The 21,271-nt window shown below is 34.7% G+C and overlaps 2 long non-coding RNA genes across 2 annotated transcripts; one reads left to right on the plus strand and one right to left on the minus strand.

The window, feature by feature from the left end:
* Positions 1–2,547: 2,547 nt before the first annotated feature.
* Positions 2,548–4,879, minus strand: LOC126828429 (uncharacterized). Its single transcript, XR_007683049.2, has 3 exons — positions 4,094–4,879; positions 3,460–3,610; positions 2,548–3,140 (listed from the first exon to the last, which is right to left on the minus strand). It is a non-coding gene; the product is annotated as an uncharacterized LOC126828429 (long non-coding RNA).
* Positions 4,880–16,636: 11,757 nt separating this feature from the next.
* On the plus strand, positions 16,637–18,951 carry LOC126828417 (uncharacterized). Its single transcript, XR_007683038.2, has 3 exons — positions 16,637–17,405; positions 17,889–18,039; positions 18,359–18,951. It is a non-coding gene; the product is annotated as an uncharacterized LOC126828417 (long non-coding RNA).
* Positions 18,952–21,271: the final 2,320 nt, after the last annotated feature.

Here is a 21,271-nt window from a genome sequence, read left to right on the forward strand (position 1 = left end):
CTTTTACGGATAATGTGTATAGTACTAATAGTAATCACATACGGAAGAGGCGATAAGATCCCTTTGCATTTGGAATTTCAAAATTAATTAAAACCAAATTTAAATTCCGAAAATCGGTTGTTTATTTTTTGCTGAAACTCCTTTTTTTAATCTGATCAAAATGGGAGTAAGTCACAGAGTGGTAATGGGCGTATTGTGTCCAAATTTCATAGTTTTGGGACAATCGGTGCCGGTGTCGTGGCGAAATTCCACTTTTTTCGCCCTTACAGAAGCCGTAAATGGCGGAAAAAAACGAACGGCAGGAACCGTGTCAAGAACAAACGACCTGAACGAATGCAGGTATCACCTTGAAATTTTCAGGGTACCTAGGTACCAACGTGAAAAGTTGCTCGCCGGAATTTAGTACTTATGGTACCTTTGGTTCCAGCGTAGCGCATGCGCGAAGTCAAATCCAGCTAAACTCGAAAACAACCTTGTCGGCACGGAAAACATCAAAGGAAAAATTCGAATTTTTGAAATATTCAAATACCAAACGTTCGACCATGATCCAGGCTATCCTGAAATGTATTAATTTCGGTAATAGGAGACATATTCTCTAGGTCACGACCAATTGTATATGTTTTCAAGCCCATAAATGTGGATTTTTCACTAATTGTCATTTTCAATTCAAAATGGCGTCCATCATTTGCCGGAAATCAAAATTGTGTTCTCTACCGTTTATCGGCTTTCCTTCAAGGATTCGGAAAATATAATTGCCTTGTCTGTAAGTAAAATATCAAAAAAGCCTTATGTAATTTTCACATTTCAAGATGGTGGCATTTCCGGTTTGAGCTACAAACTCAATTTTTTGTGTACGAATCAGTAGTGTCGTAGCTAGTAAAGAAAAAAAAATCAAGGCAATCTGACCTATATTTCGTCGATTTTTTTGAAAACTTTGATCCTTAATTTCATCAAGGGGAGATAATTTAGAAAATTTCTAATGATATTTTTGAAGTCGCATTGATAAGATCTACTTACATTCTAAATTTCATGAAAATCGTGCAACTATTAAAGAAGTTGTCAAATTGATCTCAACTTCCGGTTCAAAATCACAGCGACGAATTTTCGAAATTCGAAATTGCAGATTTTAAGTAAATGTTTCAAGGCACCCCTCAAAAAAAGAATTAGTAAAATAGCTCAAATAGTTACAAAGTTACAGTAATGTAGGTCAAATGAATTTGTTCCTAAAATTCGGTGATTTCGGATTCGAAAAACGATTTGAAAAGATATTTAATCAACATTCGCACCCCATATTTGGGGGGGTAGGTCAAAGTTTCAGATTGATCCTACGGTTAGATTCTGAGAAATCCGATTTGTAGAAATGACACAAAAAAAAAAAATAATAATAATAATAACTAGATCTGCTAAGCAGATATTAAAGCTTTCATATTCACAGTCACTGTCACATGTCATAGAAATAATATGAACAGAAAAAAAATATCATTATAATGAGTAAAAATTTGGTGAAGTTAATTCGATTTTTCACTGGTAAATAATTAAATAGACAAGTGGCATAACTTGACCCGCATCCCATCAGCTATCCTGAAAAATTAAACAAGTAAATTGTGTTTAGTACTGGGTTAATTAAGACAGGCATATGCCTTTGCTATACAGGATGACATGAGGGAAATTTAGCTTGGGAGGTGTAGGCCTGCAGCCAAAATTTCTAGCTAGCTTAGAAACACAACTCCGCTACACGGTCTTCCATAAAAGAAAAACTATACATTTTTGGAAAGCTTATGATGCCAGGAAGACAAAATCTGGGAGTTCCAAGCAAAATGTTTGCAATTTATTGATTTAGGGCCAGATGAAATTCGTCAAAATTGTCAAATAAATGCTATTTGTGTACTAACAATTCTGAAGTTGACATAAAATTAAATAGTTGGTAAAACACCTCATGCCTTCATCCTTGGCAATGAACAGTTTATTGGACAGATTTTGATGTAAATAAAAATGCTCAAAACACAAATGTCATGGGTGAATAAAGAATTGTGGAAATCCATTAACGGTAAAAAAGAATTATCTCCCTTTCTGTCAAATGCCTGTAATTGATAGACTATCAGGTCTTGTATGAATCATAAGGTGTGGGCAAACAAGCCCAATAATTATTTTGTTTGTTGGATCTCAAGGGCCTGTTAGGGTTGGTTGTTGGATGTTTGCTCAGAAATTATCGCTTGTATGGAACATGCTAGAGTCGATTTGTAGCATATTCTAGCCAGGGGATATGTTTGACAGTAGTTGAGTGATATGCTTTTGAAATAATGGAGATCAGTACCACTTTATAAGCATTGAATCACATGATTTTTTTCCACTAAGATAAACATTCTAAACCCACATACATGTTCCCTTTCAATTAGCCACTACAGTATTTTTACAACTGTACATGTAGCTGTGAACTACTATTTCGGATATGATTAATGGTCAAATTACAAACATACATGTAGATATAAGTTAAAAAAAATAATTGTGTATCTGGGCTGGAATGAAGGGAAAGGTTAGAAAACAGGATGAACAGTTGTGAAATTATTTATTAAAGTGAAACAATCATTGAAAATCAAAATTAAACAGTTACTCTGCACATCAAATGTCATCAAAGTTAATCTTCATTATCATCATCACTGTCACTAAATGTATTAACATCAAATTCGGTCTCTTTAACAGTTTTTTTTTCATTTTCACATTTACTACACATGCACAGGTCTGTACAAGAAAGGGGGGTTGGGATGGCCTAGAGTGCCGCGCTTCGACCTCTAGCTGGTCGGTCACCTCTGGCTTGTGGCTGTGGCTTTGATCCCAGGTGTGAGCGTATGTGGCATGGAGATAGAGGCGTCTTCGCAACCTCGTGGGTTTCCTCCGGGCACTCCGGTTTCCTTTCACTGCTAAAGACCCATACGCGCAAGCGAATTATTGAAATAAAATTGAAACCGTATGTTAGTCCCAAAATGACCTAGTTTGTGTTGAGTGGACGTTAAACCCCATTTCTCTCTCTCTCTCTCTGTACAAGACAACTTTGCTGGCCATTTATGATTCTTTCTCTTATGACATCTTCACAGAATATATTGTATGTGGTTTAATATTCGACGGAGGGCTAGTCATCTTTGCTGAAAAATATAAATAAACATATACATGTACACAATTAAAACAAAATTCTGGAGCTTGGTTTACTCTCATTAATTTCGTACAACAGAGGAAAAAGACACTTACACAGGGGTTAACATCTTATTTTCATGCAGAAACCAGCTAATGAAGACAGGAAGGCATTAGCAGTACAAGGAGAGATAGAGAGGAGAATTGCGGTTTAACGTCCACTGGACAAAAACATAGTAATTTCAGGACTCACCCATGGTTCAGTTTTATTTGAATAATACCAGTGGCAAGAAGGCGGAGAATACAAATAAAAAAAACATCACAAATATTTACCTTTCTGATAACTGTCTAAGAAATTCAGTACATGTATATTGCCTATAACATTTTTGGTGATATCTGACCTCAATGGCCACACAATCTTGCCCTCTGATATGCCTTAAAATATCTTCATCCTCTTTCAATTCAGCAGCTTTCAACAGTTGGCCTACAAACAAATTTGCAAACAAATTATACACCATATAGCGTTGAATGTTGTTTGTGCTCAAGGGTGGGGGAGGGAATGTCACTTTGAGGCCTACATGTACATGTACCTGGCTGGTCAACTCTGGCATGCTGTTTAGTTCAGATCCTTTGTGTGAGCGGAAATGGTCTAGAGACAGATCGTCTTAGCAAGGCACCTACAAGTGGGCCAAGAAAATAAAAAACAAGTTAACTTCTCTATGTTTCATCCCTTGTGCAAGCAAATGTGCAACACTTTAACCAATGACTGTGCCAAATCAACAAATGGGGTAAAAGGCTTTACTGGCTAGCTTCATAACAATTTTACAGTGATTGCAGTAGCACTTCTGATTCCATTTACAACAAAAACAACAACACAATAATTAAAAACTGTAGGATGAATATATTTAATATTTATTAGTAATAATTATAAATTTAGTAAGTAACATAATATTAACATTAGGCCTACCTGAGCCTGTTTGGGTCTGAGTCTGTGTTAATACATCCTTCTTCCTATTTTCTCCAACAGTGACAAATCTGTCACGTTTTTTACATATAATACACACAACAGGCAGCACCGATTTACTCTTTCTTTTTGCTTCAGGAGCGTAATTTGTTTGGAGAGGTAGGTCGCAGATCGTCTACACTCCCGCTATTCCCTGGTTGGATTGTAGCCGGGGATTTTAATTTTTCTTTATCTATACGATTACGGGCAGACCCAATTCGGAATTTGTCTGTAAAAGGCCTGTAGCATGTTGGGTGAAATCCAGTATCTTTTGGCGCGTCGATAAATTCCTTGTTTGATTATATCACCCGAAGTCGCCTGTTCAGCTATCCATTTCGCTCGCCCATCAAGTTTTAGCCATTCATGGGCACATTCACGGAATTTATCCCAGCGAGATTTTGTAAATAATTGTTCTCGTTCCTTTCTAAATCCTTGGTAATGAATAATACAGCGTAAATTTGATGAAATATCAGTCGATTCACGTTCTTTCATGGGCGCAGCCATTACACATGTGTGTTGTTGTTTACAACTTTCAAGGTCGGGTCAGCAGTTCACAATACGAGCTCCTGATTGGCCCATGGTGACCAATCACCAGTTATTTCCCTACGCTTTATAACAGCGCGAGTCAAATAAATCCCGTACGAATAAATTTATATCACCCTTAATGGATTTGAAATAAAGAATTATAAAATGTATTTATAAATATACTATGCTTTATTTGAACCTTATGCCTACTACTATTCTTACCTGACTCTATCCAATTTATTTTAATTATATCTTTCATTCTATTTAAGTTATTTTTTTTTTGCCACCATCCCCCCCCCCTCCACTGTTCCTTATCTCAGACGAAATAATCCCAGATTAGCTGTAAGACCAGATACTCTTTTTTTCTTTCTTTCTTTTCAGGTGCTGGATTCTTCCTTCAGAGAACCAACAAACAAAAGGAATGAACACAAAAAATGAAGATGAAACAGAACCACCATACCGGACAACAAAAACCAAATGGAAGGAAGAATGGATCAGGCCTATCACTCACCGACAAGCCCCAAGGAAGAGTAGCACCGCCCTGCCATTCTACCGGACAGAACGACCAGACCGACAAAATGACCAAAATATATATATATGTACATATCATGTCTCTGTATTTAAATGTTCCTGTCTGTTCGTAATTGTCCATTTTGTCTATATGTTCGTCCATGTTTATGTATGTCTTGCACTGTGCTCGTCTGTCTATGTCTGTGATCGTCTCAAATAGCACTTTTTTACTTTGCACCAGTTAGTCAATGTTTCTGTACATATATATATTCAATTATCTATTTTCCATTAATCACTTTGTAAATATTCTCACCATACACAAATAACATGTTATTGTCTGCGATATCACCTCGGTGGAAGCGGACGTTAAATAAAGCTATTTCACACACAAATTGCGCGGCCGAAGCTTGGAACACTAGTAAATTTTCTTTAAAACATCATCATCTACTTTATAATGGTCGCAGATTATTTTATGGTGGACTGTGTAGCGGAGTTGCAGCGTAGAAATTTTGGCTGCCGGCCTAGTGGCATTTAGGTCACTAATATATTGCTGTTTTATTGGCAAGGGATGTTTTACGTGCATTACAATTATGTTGTATACAATAATTAACCGGTTTAATACTATATTATACATAAAAGTGAATGAAATTCAATGTTTACTATTTTGCTTTATACATGAATATCACAGGTCAAATTATTGAAATAAATAATGCAAATAGATTATGATTTGAAACATCTTGTATGTCATTGTTCTATTTGTTATATAAGACTACATGATATAAACTTTTTGATAAGCCTCTTTTATCATATTTTGAACCAATGGAATAAAGAGCAAAGACCTAGAATATATTGTAAATATAATCAGGTTTTTGATCAACTGATCAAAGGAAAATATTGCGAATAAATTTGTTGTACTGCTATTGTAAAGAAATCATCATTGTTTTATTTGATATTTAGAATACACATAATCGTGTATATATTTGAAGTTAAGAGCAATTATGATTAGTGATACCTGTATGACCAACTCTCAAAAGATAATCTCATTAAACCAAGTACTTTTTTTCATTTGTATTAGTTGATTTATACTGAATAAAGATAACACAAACAAACAAAAATGAGTTGGCTGTGTGAACACCTCAATGACAAGTGGTATCAGATGCCTCAGAGAGAATATTCAAATGCTCCTTGTGATACGTTTGTAACACAATTATAACCTAATGTATTACACGGGAGTGGAGTGGGTGGGTCGGGGGGCTTTTCGATTGGCAGGGGACTATTAAAATGGGTAAGCAGAGATAAGCAATTTGATGAAACTTTGTGTATAGTTTCATTACATTAGTACCTTGACCATATTACCTTGACCAAGTTCGACAATGAGCATTCTCTTAGTCAGGATAAGCAAAGCAACTTGATTGGCCGGGACTTTGAATTGGTTGATGCTTTGGGGTATGATAACTTTGGTTATAATGAAGTACTGGAACATAACAACCCAGCTTTTAATTGAGCTAGAATGTTTAAACTTGGTGTAGATGTTCATCAGGTCTTGACTGAACATTTTGAGCTACAGCTTGGCAATTTCATTGGTCGATGCTTTGGGACAAGATAACCTTGATTTCTATCTGACAGAGAGTGATGAAATTTACAGTATAGTTTGATTGCTCGATACTTTTGAAAAAAATATGAAAGTGCGATTAATTAATGTGTCATCTTTTACTTTGGGGTTTTGGCGGGAGACATCATCCATACTGTTTGCTTGTTTAATATCCCCTATACAATATACGCTCGACCTCATTACCCGAACTGGGGTAGAAAAGTGGGATCTTTGACAATGAGGCAATGAACTTGTACATTCTTTTGCAGCTGCACAAGAGGGAACATCAACGCCGGATTAACCATGGTGGTGGGGAGTTTTTTGAAAACTTTGATCCTTAATTTCACCAAGGGGAGATAATTTAGAAAATTTCCAAGGACATCATTGAAGTCGCATTGGCAAGATCTACTAACATTCTAAATTTCACGAAAATCGCACAACTATTAAAGAAGTTGTCAAATTGGTAATAACTTCCGGTTCGAAATGACAGCGACGAATTTTCGAAATGCCAAAATCCGAAATTGCAGATTTGAAGTAAATGTTTCAAGATACTCAAAGAAAAAAGAATTAGTAAAATAGGTCAAATAGTCACAAAGTTACAGCATTGTAGGTCAAATGCATTCCTTCGTAAAATTCGGTGATTTCGGATTCGTAAAACGTTTTGAAAATATATTTAATCAACAGCCACCACCCATTTTTTGGGGGATAGGTAAAAGTTTCAGAACGATCCTATGGTTAGATTCTGAGAAATCCGATTTGTGGACAAAACACAAAAAAAAAATAACAATAATAATCTTAACAGAAACAATAAGCTTTCATATGTAATATGAAAGCTTAATAATCTTAACAGAAACAATAAGCTTTCATATGTTATACATATGAAAGCTTAATAATTTTAGTAAAAACAAGTCTTTCCTAATAATAATAATTTTAGTAATCACAATAGTCTTTCAGACAAAGTCTGAAAGCCTAACTAGACCTGCAAGCAGCACTGAACCGGCTTTCAGGAATCAGACAGGAAGTGTGTCACACATTAGCCCATTAATTGAGCTACCAAACGATACTTTAGTTGTTTTGATTCAGTGACACCCGGCTGAGAAATCGCGATTGTTCCAAGAGCACCGATTTTTTTACTGTCTTTTTTTTTTAAATATCGAATATTTTTTTGACTACTTCCTGTTTACGGATCATTATCGGGATAGATTCAACAAGTGGTATGGGAACTTAATTTCCTGTACCAGAAGTTTCAGAAAGATCCATTGGACAGTTTTACCTCCCTTATACCATTAGAAGCAGATTTACAGATATAACGATTTTTCGACTTCTTTTCAAAGATTGTGGCCCTTTTGGACCATTTATACTATATTGAGGCTTTTAAATTTGGATTCACACCATCGACCACCGTTAGGACTCTAAGTAACAGAAGTTTAAGAAAGGAAATAAGAGAAGTTTTCGAAATAAAAGCGTCTGAATAGGCTCCAAACAGGAAAATAATAGATTTTCAGCGTTCCATTCTATATTGCCTAACCCGCGAATTTTTACCATTTAGATCTCATAAGATTGTCCATTGTTCGAACTATCCAATGACACTTTAGTTGTTTTGATTCGGTGAAATCTGGCGTAGTAATCACTTTTTTCGCAAGATCTCCATTTTTTAAAATTTTTACGGGTTTTTTTTCTCAAAATATCGGAAATTTTTTCGACTACTTCCGTTTTTTGGATCATTGTCGGGATAGCTTTAACAAGTTGTTTGGTTACCTTACCTTCTGTACAAGAAGTTTCAGAATAATCCATTCAGCTGTTTTCCAAAGAAAGAAAATTAGAAGATCATTTTCAGTAATGTAAGGATTTTTCAACTTTTTTCCAAGATTGAGGCTCTTTTTGGACAACTTATGTTATTTCAATGCTTTTATTGTTGGACTCACGCCATAGCCCACCCATAGGATTCTACGTTAAAAAAGTTTCAGAAAAATCGGAGTTGTCCTTTTCGAGAAAAAGACGTCTAAAAAGGCTCCAAAAACGGAAAATACTAGATTTTCGGCGTACCACAATTTATTTTCTAACCATCGAAATCGTACCATTGAGATGCCATATAATAGTCCATTAATGGGGCTATCCAAAGACACTTTACTTCTTTTGGTCCTGTAATATCTGACCGAGAAATCCAGCTTTTCGCAAGAGCGACAATTTTTTAACCTTTTTTTTTACATTTTTTGAATACTTCCAGTATGGAGAAATAGTTTTAATAACCAGTTTGGGCAATTAAATAGCGGCAGGGCTCTGTAATGATATATTACATTATCTGATCAGATAAAATGACCCTGAGAAATCCTATGTTCAAAGGTGCCAAAAATGCAAAAATGTCAAAATATCGAAAATAAAATTTCAATAACTCAATACATATTATACATCGTTAGAATCGTAATTAGGTCAGCTATCCGAATCTGTAATCTTTTTGTAAAAATTGTTTAAATAATAAAGTAATAGAGCATTTTGCAAAAGTTCACGATTTTTCGACTTTTTTCGATTTTCAGTCCCTTTTTTATCGTATTCCAGACATTTCAAAGTCTTATTGGATGGCATAATTCACAAGACTATTGAATGGACTCTCGATAGAGAAAGTTAAAAAAAAAGTTGCGGTTAAGATTTCGAGATACAGGCGTCCAAAAACGCTCCAAATCAGAAAATACTTGATTTTCAGCTTGTCATATTTTGCTGCTTGGTCATAGTATTCGTATAAATTGGGCATCATACGACAGTCCATTCCTCGGGCCACTCAACGAAAGCTTAATTCGTTTCATCCATTAATACTGGACGGAGAAATCGATTTTTTACCCAAAACACCCATTTTTGGCGTTTTTTTCGAAATATCTATCATTATTTCGACTACTTCCGCTTTACGGATCGTTGTTGAAATTGCTTTATGCAGCGGTCTGACTATATAGCTTTATGTTCCAGGACATTCAGAACTATCGATTTATTCTTTCCCAAAAATATATGGGTTGGGCAATGGGCAGAAAATTCGAAAAAAATCGAAAAATAAAGGGCGATAACTCAGAATGAAAATTATATTTCTGGAATCGGATGGTCTTCAGGTATCCAAAAATGTAGGTCAAATTTGAAAATTTTGAAAAATAACAAAAATTGTCTTTTAAACAAAATTTTTCATTTTTCGAAGGCTAGAAGTCTGCGACGAAGTTTCGAAATTTCAAAATTTTCAACTGCTATCGTCCGAGAAAAGACTCAGGGTTTCTGAAAATGTTATTTGTATGAAAATAGGTACAGAATTGACGAAGCTACGGCCGTTTTTTACGTTTTATGCACCACACAAAATTCGGCCACTTTCGGTCTGCGCAGAAGTTTCAAAAATAGTTTATCAAGTAGCCACTACATGGTTTCCCAATAGAAAATTAGGTCCCATATCGGTATCTGTTACAGGCACTGAGAAATAGGCTCTACCAAAAAAAAAAAAATAATAATAAATAACTAGACCTTCAAGCAGCACTGAACCGGCTTTCAGGAATCAGACAGGAAGTGTGTCATACAATAGCCCATTTATCGAGCTACCAAACGATACTTTAGATGTTTTGATCCGGTCACACCCGACGGTGAAATTCCGATTGTTGCAAGAGCACCGATTTTTTTTACTGTCTTTTTTTTTAAAATATCGAATATTTATTTGACTACTTCCTGTTTACGGATCATTATCGGGATAGATTTAACAAGTGGTATGGGAACTTAATTTCCTGTACCAGAAGTTTCAGAAAGATCCATTGGAATGTTTTACCTCCCTTATACTATTAGAAGCAGATTAACAGATATAACGATTTTTCGACTTCTTTTCAAAGATTGTGGCCCTTTTGGACCGTTTATACTATATTGAGGCTTTTAAATTTGGATTCACACCATAGACCACCGTTAGGACTCTAAGTAACAAAAGTTTAAGAAAGGAAATAAGAGAAGTTTTCGAAATAAAAGCGTCTGAATAGCCTCCAAAAAGGAAAATAATAGATTTTCAGCGTTCCATTATATATTGCCTAACCTGCGAATTTTTACCATTTAGATCTCATAAGATTGTCCATTGTTCGAATTATCCAATGACACTTTAGTTGTTTTGATTCGGTGAAATCTGGCGTGGTAATCACTTTTTTCGCAAGATCTCCATTTTTTTTTTTTTTTTTTTACGTTGTTTTTTTTCTCAAAATATCCGAAATTTTTTCGACTACTTCCGTTTTATGGATCATTGTCGGGATAGCTTTAACAAGTTGTTTGGTTACCTTACCTTCTGTACAAGAAGTTTCAGAATAATTCATAATACAATGAACCCTTACGATCATATAGATATCACAAAATGGTTTCTAACTTGTTCAGTTGCGGAGAAATAGGCAATTTTCAACAGGTCACTTTTTAAGGTTTTTTGTCAATAAAAGTGTCAATTATTATTCGATTTTCATGAAATTTTCACTGTGTGATACATAATGCCATTTACGATTTCATACAAGTAATTTAAGATTTTCATTATCACCGGAAGTAACGTCATTTTGGCAAAAACTGTATTTTTAGCCTTCAAAACAGATATTTTATTCAAATGAATCAGATTTGTAATGTTTTTAAAATTATGATATTTGATTCCAATCAACAAATAGAATGAACTCATTCGATCATACAGATACCTCAAAATGGTTTCTAACTTGTACGGTTGCAGAGAAATAGGCGATTTTCTACAAGTCATTTTTCAAGGTTTTTGGTCTATAAAGGTGGCAATTATTATAGGATTTACATAAAATTTTCACCATGTGATGATGCTATTTCTGATTTCATAAACCAATTTAACATTTTCATTATCACCGGAAGTAATGTAATTTTGACAGGATCACTGACATGTAGCAAATGAATTGATTGCTGGATTTGGTTGTTTCTGCGTCCATTTTATTTCATGTGTGCAATGCTTATGTGGAAACCTGTTTAACGGTTTCATTGGTACCGGAAGTGACATAAATTCAAGGGTAACGTGGCACCGGTGAAACCCGTCATTACTACTTCGCAGTTCTAGTTCTTATTATTATTATTATTATTATTTACCGCGGGAGCCTATTTCTCCATGATCGAAAACAGATATCGATCTAGGGTTCAATTTTCTATCGGGAGACCATGTGGTGGTTACTCGATAAAGTACTTTTGAAACTTCTGCGCAGACCGGAAGTGGCCGAATTTTGAACGGTAGCAATAAATCAAAAATCGGCCGTGGTTTCGCAAATTCTTTACCTACTTTAAAACAATTCACATTTTTGGAAACCCTGAATCTTTTCCGAGACAATGGCTATCTCACATTTTTCAATTTCGAACATTCATCTATGGCTTTTGTCGTTCGAAATTTGAAAATTTAAATTTTTACAAAAAACTTTTTTATTAATGAATATTTTTTAGTCGTGTTTTACAGAAAATTAACGAGTCATCTGACTTAGGCAAAAATGTGATTTTTTTTGTCTCAATAATTTTCCTTGGCCGCCATTGGCTAATTCAGTTTTTCAGTCCTAGATTAATTATTTATTGCTCGATTTGTATAAAACAAAGTTCAAATACTCCATTGTCTCAATTGTCATTTTTTTGTTACCAATAGAGTTATCTGTCCGCACCGGAAGTGGCTTAATTTTACCAAAAACTACAATTTTGACAGTTAGGTACCATTTTTCGAAAGCAAATATTATTTTTTTTAAAAACTGATATAACTAAAAGAGTGTGCCCTTTAAAGGCGCACAAAATGTTGTGAACAGTTTTTTTAATTTCGATTTCATTTTCGAGCAAATTCGATTAAGAGGTGAAAAAAGGTGTAAAATTGACCTATTTACAACCCATTCAGGCTTTTCAGATTTTCAGATATTTCTACGTAACTTTTAAAACTTGTAGCTATAATCTATACGAAGAAAATGTATGTTAAAATTAGTTTGTAATATAAGCAGTTACCTAGAAATGGGCAATTTTGCATAAGTCAAAATTTTCGTTATTTTGCCTGTAAAATAGTCAATTATTATTGGATTTTCACAAAAGTGACACCATTTGATTCAAAAACCAAGTATGCGTCGTATCAAATTGATTACAACTTAAAATTGACACCGGCAGTGACGACATTTTGTCAAAAAGTGCATTTTTAACTTTTAAAATCAATATTTTTTTCAAACAAGAATTATTTAATATGTATTAATAATTTTAATTTTTTGTTTACATTCACATATTAATATAATCCATAAGGTCATATAGATTTCACAAAATTGTTTCTAACTTGTTCAGTTGCGGAGAAATAGGCGATTTTCAACAGGTCACTTTTCAAGGTTTTTGGTCCATAAAAGTGTCAATTATTCTTCGATTTTCATAAAAGTTTCACTGTGTGATACATAATGCCATTTACGATTTCATACAAGTAATTTAAGATATTCATTATCACCGGAAGTAACGTCATTTTGGCAAAAACTGTATTTTTAGCCTTCAAAACAGATATTTTATTCAAATGAGTCTAATTTGTAATGTTTTTAAAATTATGATATTTGATTCCAATCAACAAATAGATTTAACCCATACGATCATACAGATACCAGAAAATGGTTTCTAACTTGTACGGTTGCAGAGAAATAGACGGTTTTATACAAGTCACTTTTCAAGGTTTTTGGTCTATAAAAGTGGCAATTATTATTCGATTTACATAAAATTTTCACCGTGTGATGCCTTATGCCATTTCTGATTTCATAAAACTAATTGGACATTTTCATTATCACCGGAAATACTGTACACTTACATGTAACAAATGTATAAAATGAATTGATATTGCTGGATTTGGTTGATTCGGCGTCCATTTTATTTGATGTGTGCAATGCTTATGTGGAAACCTGTTTAATGGTTTCATTGGTACCGGAAGTGACATATGTTTAGGGTAACGTGGCACCGGTGAAACCGTAGTCATATAAATATATTTGATATTAAAAAACCCCAGTTAAAATCGGTGCTCTTGCAAAAATCGTGATTTCACGGTCGGGTGTGACCGGATTAAAACACCTAAAGTATCGTTTAGTAGCTCGATGAATGGGCTATTGTATGACACACTTCCTGTCTGATTTCTGAAAGCCGGTTCAGTGCTGCTTGCAGGTCTAGTTATTAAGCTTTCATATTACATATGAAAGCTTATTGTTTCAGTTAAGATTATTATTGTTATTTTTTTTTTGTGTTTTGTCCACAAATCGGATTTCTCAGAATCTAACCATAGGATCGTTCTGAAACTTTTACCTATCCCCCCAAAAATGGGTGGTGGCTGTTGATTAAATATATTTTCAAAACGTTTTACGAATCCGAAATCACCGAATTTTACGAAGGAATGCATTTGACCTACAATGCTGTAACTCTGTGACTATTTGACCTATTTTACTAATTCTTTTTTCTTTGAGTATCTTGAAACATTGACTTCAAATCTGCAATTTCGGATTTGGGCATTTCGAAAATTCGTCGCTGTCATTTCGAACCGGAAGTTATTACCAATTTGACAACTTCTTTAATAGTTGTGCGATTTTCGTGAAATTTAGAATGTTAGTAGATCTTGCCAATGCGACTTCAATGATGTCCTTGGAAATTTTCTAAATTATCTCCCCTTGGTGAAATTAAGGATCAAAGTTTTCAAAAAACTCCCCACCACCATGGTTAATCCGGCGTTGATGTTCCCTCTTGTGCAGCTGCAAAAGAATGTACAAGTTCATTGCCTCATTGTCAAAGATCCCACTTTTCTACCCCAGTTCGGGTAATGAGGTCGAGCGTATATTGTATAGGGGATATTAAACAAGCAAACAGTATGGATGATGTCTCCCGCCAAAACCCCAAAGTAAAAGATGACACATTAATTAATCGCACTTTCATATTTTTTTCAAAAGTATCGAGCAATCAAACTATACTGTAAATTTCATCACTCTCTGTCAGATAGAAATCAAGGTTATCTTGTCCCAAAGCATCGACCAATGAAATTGCCAAGCTGTAGCTCAAAATGTTCAGTCAAGACCTGATGAACATCTACACCAAGTTTAAACATTCTAGCTCAATTAAAAGCTGGGTTGTTATGTTCCAGTACTTCATTATAACCAAAGTTATCATACCCCAAAGCATCAACCAATTCAAAGTCCCGGCCAATCAAGTTGCTTTGCTTATCCTGACTAAGAGAATGCTCATTGTCGAACTTGGTCAAGGTAATATGGTCAAGGTACTAATGTAATGAAACTATACACAAAGTTTCATCAAATTGCTTATCTCTGCTTACCCATTTTAATAGTCCCCTGCCAATCGAAAAGCCCCCCGACCCACCCACTCCACTCCCGTGTAATACATTAGGTTATAATTGTGTTACAAACGTATCACAAGGAGCATTTGAATATTCTCTCTGAGGCATCTGATACCACTTGTCATTGAGGTGTTCACACAGCCAACTCATTTTTGTTTGTTTGTGTTATCTTTATTCAGTATAAATCAACTAATACAAATGAAAAAAAGTACTTGGTTTAATGAGATTATCTTTTGAGAGTTGGTCATACAGGTATCACTAATCATAATTGCTCTTAACTTCAAATATATACACGATTATGTGTATTCTAAATATCAAATAAAACAATGATGATTTCTTTACAATAGCAGTACAACAAATTTATTCGCAATATTTTCCTTTGATCAGTTGATCAAAAACCTGATTATATTTACAATATATTCTAGGTCTTTGCTCTTTATTCCATTGGTTCAAAATATGATAAAAGAGGCTTATCAAAAAGTTTATATCATGTAGTCTTATATAACAAATAGAACAATGACATACAAGATGTTTCAAATCATAATCTATTTGCATTATTTATTTCAATAATTTGACCTGTGATATTCATGTATAAAGCAAAATAGTAAACATTGAATTTCATTCACTTTTATGTATAATATAGTATTAAACCGGTTAATTATTGTATACAACATAATTGTAATGCACGTAAAACATCCCTTGCCAATAAAACAGCAATATATTAGTGACCTAAATGCCACTAGGCCGGCAGCCAAAATTTCTACGCTGCAACTCCGCTACACAGTCCACCATAAAATAATCTGCGACCATTATAAAGTAGATGATGATGTTTTAAAGAAAATTTACTAGTGTTCCAAGCTTCGGCCGCGCAATTTGTGTGTGAAATAGCTTTATTTAACGTCCGCTTCCACCGAGGTGATATCGCAGACAATAACATGTTATTTGTGTATGGTGAGAATATTTACAAAGTGATTAATGGAAAATAGATAATTGAATATATATATGTACAGAAACATTGACTAACTGGTGCAAAGTAAAAAAGTGCTATTTGAGACGATCACAGACATAGACAGACGAGCACAGTGCAAGACATACATAAACATGGACGAACATATAGACAAAATGGACAATTACGAACAGACAGGAACATTTAAATACAGAGACATGATATGTACATATATATATATTTTGGTCATTTTGTCGGTCTGGTCGTTCTGTCCGGTAGAATGGCAGGGCGGTGCTACTCTTCCTTGGGGCTTGTCGGTGAGTGATAGGCCTGATCCATTCTTCCTTCCATTTGGTTTTTGTTGTCCGGTATGGTGGTTCTGTTTCATCTTCATTTTTTGTGTTCATTCCTTTTGTTTGTTGGTTCTCTGAAGGAAGAATCCAGCACCTGAAAAGAAAGAAAGAAAAAAAGAGTATCTGGTCTTACAGCTAATCTGGGATTATTTCGTCTGAGATAAGGAACAGTGGAGGGGGGGGGGGGGGATGGTGGCAAAAAAAAAATAACTTAAATAGAATGAAAGATATAATTAAAATAAATTGGATAGAGTCAGGTAAGAATAGTAGTAGGCATAAGGTTCAAATAAAGCATAGTATATTTATAAATACATTTTATAATTCTTTATTTCAAATCCATTAAGGGTGATATAAATTTATTCGTACGGGATTTATTTGACTCGCGCTGTTATAAAGCGTAGGGAAATAACTGGTGATTGGTCACCATGGGCCAATCAGGAGCTCGTATTGTGAACTGCTGACCCGACCTTGAAAGTTGTAAACAACAACACACATGTGTAATGGCTGCGCCCATGAAAGAACGTGAATCGACTGATATTTCATCAAATTTACGCTGTATTATTCATTACCAAGGATTTAGAAAGGAACGAGAACAATTATTTACAAAATCTCGCTGGGATAAATTCCGTGAATGTGCCCATGAATGGCTAAAACTTGATGGGCGAGCGAAATGGATAGCTGAACAGGCGACTTCGGGTGATATAATCAAACAAGGAATTTATCGACGCGCCAAAAGATACTGGATTTCACCCAACATGCTACAGGCCTTTTACAGACAAATTCCGAATTGGGTCTGCCCGTAATCGTATAGATAAAGAAAAATTAAAATCCCCGGCTACAATCCAACCAGGGAATAGCGGGAGTGTAGACGATCTGCGACCTACCTCTCCAAACAAATTACGCTCCTGAAGCAAAAAGAAAGAGTAAATCGGTGCTGCCTGTTGTGTGTATTATATGTAAAAAACGTGACAGATTTGTCACTGTTGGAGAAAATAGGAAGAAGGATGTATTAACACAGACTCAGACCCAAACAGGCTCAGGTAGGCCTAATGTTAATATTATGTTACTTACTAAATTTATAATTATTACTAATAAATATTAAATATATTCATCCTACAGTTTTTAATTATTGTGTTGTTGTTTTTGTTGTAAATGGAATCAGAAGTGCTACTGCAATCACTGTAAAATTGTTATGAAGCTAGCCAGTAAAGCCTTTTACCCCATTTGTTGATTTGGCACAGTCATTGGTTAAAGTGTTGCACATTTGCTTGCACAAGGGATGAAACATAGAGAAGTTAACTTGTTTTTTATTTTCTTGGCCCACTTGTAGGTGCCTTGCTAAAACGATCTGTCTCTAGACCATTTCCGCTCACACAAAGGATCTGAACTAAACAGCATGCCAGAGTTGACCAGCCAGGTACATGTACATGTAGGCCTCAAAGTGACATTCCCTCCCCCACCCTTGAGCACAAACAACATTCAACGCTATATGGTGTATAATTTGTTTGCAAATTTGTTTGTAGGCCAACTGTTGAAAGCTGCTGAATTGAAAGAGGATGAAGATATTTTAAGGCATATCAGAGGGCAAGATTGTGTGGCCATTGAGGTCAGATATCACCAAAAATGTTATAGGCAATATACATGTACTGAATTTCTTAGACAGTTATCAGAAAGGTAAATATTTGTGATGTTTTTTTTATTTGTATTCTCCGCCTTCTTGCCACTGGTATTATTCAAATAAAACTGAACCATGGGTGAGTCCTGAAATTACTATGTTTTTGTCCAGTGGACGTTAAACCGCAATTCTCCTCTCTATCTCTCCTTGTACTGCTAATGCCTTCCTGTCTTCATTAGCTGGTTTCTGCATGAAAATAAGATGTTAACCCCTGTGTAAGTGTCTTTTTCCTCTGTTGTACGAAATTAATGAGAGTAAACCAAGCTCCAGAATTTTGTTTTAATTGTGTACATGTATATGTTTATTTATATTTTTCAGCAAAGATGACTAGCCCTCCGTCGAATATTAAACCACATACAATATATTCTGTGAAGATGTCATAAGAGAAAGAATCATAAATGGCCAGCAAAGTTGTCTTGTACAGAGAGAGAGAGAGAGAAATGGGGTTTAACGTCCACTCAACACAAACTAGGTCATTTTGGGACTAACATACGGTTTCAATTTTATTTCAATAATTCGCTTGCGCGTATGGGTCTTTAGCAGTGAAAGGAAACCGGAGTGCCCGGAGGAAACCCACGAGGTTGAGAAGACGCCTCTATCTCCATGCCACATACGCTCACACCTGGGATCAAAGCCACAGCCACAAGCCAGAGGTGACCGACCAGCTAGAGGTCGAAGCGCGGCACTCTAGGCCATCCCAACCCCCCTTTCTTGTACAGACCTGTGCATGTGTAGTAAATGTGAAAATGAAAAAAAAACTGTTAAAGAGACCGAATTTGATGTTAATACATTTAGTGACAGTGATGATGATAATGAAGATTAACTTTGATGACATTTGATGTGCAGAGTAACTGTTTAATTTTGATTTTCAATGATTGTTTCACTTTAATAAATAATTTCACAACTGTTCATCCTGTTTTCTAACCTTTCCCTTCATTCCAGCCCAGATACACAATTATTTTTTTTAACTTATATCTACATGTATGTTTGTAATTTGACCATTAATCATATCCGAAATAGTAGTTCACAGCTACATGTACAGTTGTAAAAATACTGTAGTGGCTAATTGAAAGGGAACATGTATGTGGGTTTAGAATGTTTATCTTAGTGGAAAAAAATCATGTGATTCAATGCTTATAAAGTGGTACTGATCTCCATTATTTCAAAAGCATATCACTCAACTACTGTCAAACATATCCCCTGGCTAGAATATGCTACAAATCGACTCTAGCATGTTCCATACAAGCGATAATTTCTGAGCAAACATCCAACAACCAACCCTAACAGGCCCTTGAGATCCAACAAACAAAATAATTATTGGGCTTGTTTGCCCACACCTTATGATTCATACAAGACCTGATAGTCTATCAATTACAGGCATTTGACAGAAAGGGAGATAATTCTTTTTTACCGTTAATGGATTTCCACAATTCTTTATTCACCCATGACATTTGTGTTTTGAGCATTTTTATTTACATCAAAATCTGTCCAATAAACTGTTCATTGCCAAGGATGAAGGCATGAGGTGTTTTACCAACTATTTAATTTTATGTCAACTTCAGAATTGTTAGTACACAAATAGCATTTATTTGACAATTTTGACGAATTTCATCTGGCCCTAAATCAATAAATTGCAAACATTTTGCTTGGAACTCCCAGATTTTGTCTTCCTGGCATCATAAGCTTTCCAAAAATGTATAGTTTTTCTTTTATGGAAGACCGTGTAGCGGAGTTGTGTTTCTAAGCTAGCTAGAAATTTTGGCTGCAGGCCTACACCTCCCAAGCTAAATTTCCCTCATGTCATCCTGTATAGCAAAGGCATATGCCTGTCTTAATTAACCCAGTACTAAACACAATTTACTTGTTTAATTTTTCAGGATAGCTGATGGGATGCGGGTCAAGTTATGCCACTTGTCTATTTAATTATTTACCAGTGAAAAATCGAATTAACTTCACCAAATTTTTACTCATTATAATGATATTTTTTTTCTGTTCATATTATTTCTATGACATGTGACAGTGACTGTGAATATGAAAGCTTTAATATCTGCTTAGCAGATCTAGTTATTATTATTATTATTTTTTTTTTTTGTGTCATTTCTACAAATCGGATTTCTCAAATTTTCAGCGTCCCATAATGTATTGCCTAACCAGCAAATTTTTACCATTTAGATGTCTTAAATCGTCCATTGATCAGGATATACAATGATACTTTAGTTGTTTTGATTCGGTGAAATCTGGCATAGTAATCACTTTTTCACAAGATCACCACTTCTTTTACTTTTTACGTTTTTTTCTCAAAAATATCGGATATTTTTTCGACTACTTCCGGTTTTTGGATCATTGTCGAGATAGTTTTAACTATTTGTTTAGATACTTAACTTTCTGTCATAGAAGTGTCAGAAACATCTATTCAGTAGTTTTTTGTAAAAAAGATAAATAAAAGAGCATTTTCAATAATTTAACGATTTTTCAACTTTTTTCAAAGATTGAGGCAATTATTGGACCCCTTATATTATTTCAAACCTTTTCCGTTTGGATTCACGCCACAGACTACCGATAGGACTCTGCGTTAAAAAAGTTTCAGAAAAATCGGAGTGGTCGTTTTCGAGAAAAAGACGTATAAAAAGGCTCCAAAATCGGAAAATACTACATTTTCGGCGTACCACAATTTATTTTCTAACCATCGAAATCGTCGCATTGAGATGCCATATAATAGTCCATTAATGGGGATATCCAAAGACAGTTTACTTCTTTTGGTCCGGTAATATCTGACCAAGAAATCCAGCTTTTCGCAAGAGCGACAATTTTTTAACCTTTTTTTTCATTTTTTGAATACTTCCGGTATGGAGATTATTGTCGGAATAGTTTTAATAACCAGTTTAGGCAATTAAATAGCGGCAGGGCTCTGTAATGATATATTACATTATCTGATCAGATAAAATGACCGTGAGATATCCTATGTTCAAAGATGCCAAAAATGCAAAAAATGTCAAAATATCGAAAATTAAATTTCAATAACTCAATACATATTATACATCGTTAGAATCGTAATTAGGTCAGCTATCCGAATCTGTAATCTTTTTGTAAAAATTTGTTTAAATAATAAAGTAATAGAGCATTTTGCAAAATTTCACGATTTTTCGACTTTTTTCGATTTTCAGTCCCTTTTTTATCGTATTCCAGACATTTCAAAGTCTTATTGGATGGCATAATTCACAAGACTATCGA

This window comes from Patella vulgata, chromosome 7 (genome assembly GCF_932274485.2).
Source record: "Patella vulgata chromosome 7, xgPatVulg1.2, whole genome shotgun sequence".
Taxonomy (NCBI): Eukaryota; Metazoa; Mollusca; class Gastropoda; family Patellidae; genus Patella; species Patella vulgata.